Source organism: Octopus bimaculoides, chromosome 1 (assembly GCF_001194135.2).
Source record: "Octopus bimaculoides isolate UCB-OBI-ISO-001 chromosome 1, ASM119413v2, whole genome shotgun sequence".
NCBI classification, from domain to species: domain Eukaryota; kingdom Metazoa; phylum Mollusca; class Cephalopoda; order Octopoda; family Octopodidae; genus Octopus; species Octopus bimaculoides.
The window spans coordinates 75,912,451-75,916,607 of NC_068981.1; positions in this window are offsets into that span (position 1 = coordinate 75,912,451).

A 4,157-nucleotide genomic window follows, 5' to 3' on the forward strand; every position below is an offset into this window, starting at 1 on the left:
TATATATATATATATATATATATATATATATATATATATTCTATATAAACACACTTGATTGTGTACATGTGCCTGTTTATATACATATAAATACATTTGAATCGCGAGAGAACTATTGCACCAAAGTGAATATGCGTCTGAGTTCGAGAATTAGATTGTTAGTATTAGTGGGTATACTTATGAGAGTCGATGTTTGTATATGGATATAAATGTAAGAGCCTAAATGCTATGATTCATCAAACCTACGAATATACATCTTAGGTTTAATAATATCATTAGGAAACAAACTATTAAACTATAGTGAAATCGCGCCGTAGTGTATGTTATGATATAACATTCATCAATGGGAATATGTATATATATATATATATATATATATATATATATAAAATAACTGACCAGCATAGTGAAAACGCTTCAGTGAAAAACGTATTTACGCTTGTCAAGAGCAAATTTAAACAATAAGGAATTCTATTATTATATTGTTAAGTTGTGACTTTAAACATTTTAGAAATGATATATACACATCGATTCTGTACGCATCTAATGTTTGGGTATTAACATTAAATAATAATAGTGATAGTAAATTTTCTTTAATGGCCACAAGGACCAATACATACAATGCAAAATATGACATGCTGAAAAAGTTACAAAATATGAAGGATGTAGATGTGAATTTGCAAGCCAAACCTTCGACGAAATACATAATACAATATATTAAGGATATATCAATTTATTTAGTACGTATAAAAATTAAATTAGAACAAAAAATTAAGTGTAAATCAACACCTTAGAAGAGTCAAAGAATTGAACATTTTACACATGGATCTCTATTTTGCAATGAACCACACTTATATGTTTATGAATGGGGCTTATATTCATGCGTTTGAAAATGCTGTATCAGGAAGTTTCACAGTATGGTCGTCAAGAACTATATATGTCGGGCTTTAACTACAATGGAAAGTTCTTTTTATATTGACAAGAATTGGACTCAGTAGGATATACTTTTAATAAAACATTTTGTGGTAACAGATCTAATATTTCATGTATTTTAAAATGACAATATTTGGGATATGAAATATATTATGTGTAATTACACAAAATACCACATATTGGTGTATTAGCACGACAGGAATTTATAAAAATACTGGTTTGCATGAACTTACGATCAGGATTTTGTCTCTATCTTCTATTTTGCAAATATTGATGATTTAGGATGTAGAAATATAAAGTATATATATATATTTTATGATATACAATAAAATGATTTTTGAACCATTAAAAATGCATTAAGACTTAAAGATGGTATCTTGTATTTGTATAATGGAGAATTAATTCTTCCAGGAACGTGCTTGAAAAGATTAGTGATAAGAGCTCTACATCATGATATACGCTGTGGTTCAAAGATTACATGTATACTGTTGAAATTGTTAGACGTGTGGGATCCAGATTATTATCAAAATGGCTACAAGTTCAATACCAGAGCATAACCACCCAGCTGATATGTAGAAATGATGTCAATTATTCTAGGCTAAATCTAGATGTACCTCACGCATTGAAAACAAATGAAATTCAAACATCGTCCTTGTTTATATAAAATGTTTCTGACATAAATAAAAGCCTGTTGTTTTGATATATTTGGTGATCAGGTCTTAGAGTTAGAAACAAAGAAGTAGTAACAATTACTTACGCATGAGGAAATGCATTTTCTATCGTGGTATTCTGGAAACATCAGTGGTTAGTAAAACCTGTGAATTTTATGATAATGCCTTCCGGGATTGCGTGATAGACCACAAAAAGATGTCTGTGCCATGCAGAATAAAACGGAATTAGTAAAAGAATTGTCGCAAGTTTCAAAAAAGATTAAAAGAATATTTACAAAGTAAAATTAATGTTAGTGAATATTTGAGCAGCATGCATTTTAGTTAGCGACAATGTGTCACTCAGATTGATATTTTAATCTAATTACGTTGGTAAGTAGACACATGCCATAAATAGTAAACGAGTCACGTGAATCTCTAGTTCTAGTTTTGGATTTGGTGTGAAAGATACGATAAACCACAATAAAGTCTATTTCTATCTCAAGCCGGAAAGTAAAAAGCTGTGATACATAATGATGAATGTTATATACTAGAATTTACATGTTATGTAAGTAACACGAATATTGGTAACGAAGTACATGAACAAACAATCTTTCATGATCTGAAAGATATTCCAGTGACTATTAATAAAGATTTAGATCTAGCAACTGACACTGAAACGTAATATTACAAATCTTGCTGTGCTCGATTCTCAGATAAAAAAACAAAACGAATTAAACTAATGTATTTCCGGGAGAAGTGATGCTATTGCTATGCTAATATTGTCGTTGGGTAGCTTATTTTTCGATATGGATTTCGAATCAGATAAGAACCAGTTCAAGGTCAGAATATTATTTCTAACCAAGAAGGATCGTATTCCAGTTAGGAACACGATAAATTTAGCGCACACGAAAAAAAAAAAGAGAAAAGAAAAACTGCAGCAAAGTAGGTACCAAAGTTTCAGATTTGCGCTAGTTTGTTTAATGAAAAAAAAAAAAAAATGTGATAAATTTAAGATTATGAATGGTATTAGTATTTTGTAAACACAAAGTAACTTAGTCCATTGATTAAGTAGAAATCACGTGAAACGTTTGAGAATGTAATGATAATATGATTATAAACTTGATGAGAATAATAATAATACAATAATAATGGTTCTAATACAAACCGGCAATTCCCACATTAGCACCACAATGTTTTGCAATGTAGTAAAGGGAACACGTGATTGTATCAATCACTGTGCATGAAAGAGGAAAGGAAAACTGCCTCATGCAGAATTTGTATTTAGAAGACAAAGAGAGATATCATCGATGATATACTTAGCGTTTCTATCAACCAATTACCATCCACACCAATGATAATAACATTTTCACTACACACACCCATCCACATACTTATATATGTATATATATATATATATATATTAAACTCAAATTACGACAAACGTAAATAAACAAACGAAGTTTGCTTTTAGAAGCGTTGAGATGTCTTTAGAAAGTTAAAGAACAGCTAGCCACCTACACTTTTCTCTGCAAAATAGGGGTAGTTTATCCTGTTCAGGCTATATTATTAGCATTATTCTGCAATTGAGAATTTAAAATAAAATCATATGTATATATATGCAGTATACTCGCTGCATATGCAGACATCTACGTACATATATGTGTGTATGTGTGCGTTCATATGTATATACAAAAGTGTGTATGTACACATGCATGCGTGTATATGTGATATGCAGGCAAAAGTAAAACGATGCTAAATCTCAAGACAATTATCAAGGAGTTCCGATGCCTCTTTTATTGTTTTAGAAAAATGAAACGCTCATGTCAGAAAAAGATAAATAATAAAGTTTATATTCAATAATATTACAAAGTTCAATTGATAGAAATTTCCAGAAAAGAAGGCACATTTAAAAGGTAATGAAGACTTGTATAAAGACAAAACTAGACAATAAATTGAAGAAAGTAATCAATGAAAGAAAACAAAAATGTAAAGAACAATAAACAATAGTATGAAGCTATTTAAATGTCGCATTGTTCTTTTCACCAGTGTAATAGTACTAAAGAAATATAACAAGAGGCCATAACAAGAATGTCGTTAAGCAAGCCAACATGCACGATAACAAAGATTTCAAAACCTTTATATATGAATAAAGAAATCTAAAGTCAAGAAAATTACAGCATCGATAACACGAACAATTTTATCATGAAAGAAGAAAAAAAAAAGCACTAAAATAAGAGCAATAACTTTAGTCAAATCTACAAGACAACAGCATGTTATTTACTTTAATGCTCACTGACAATTGCGATTAGTAAACGAACTAAAAGGAGAGCGATAAAGAGGTGATTTATTGGCTAAACATTTCTCTGAAGCAAATTTGTATCGTGTCATGATTGTTTATGTCTGGATAAGTTTCGCTTTTCTTTGAAAATTATTTATTTTTGTTTTCTTTTTTCTTTTATCGGTTTTATCTTATTTTGTACTTCTTTCTTTTTGTATCTATTCACCTTTTGGTGAGCAATTGTGTGTATATGAATCATTACATAATATCAGAATATAAACATATATATATATATA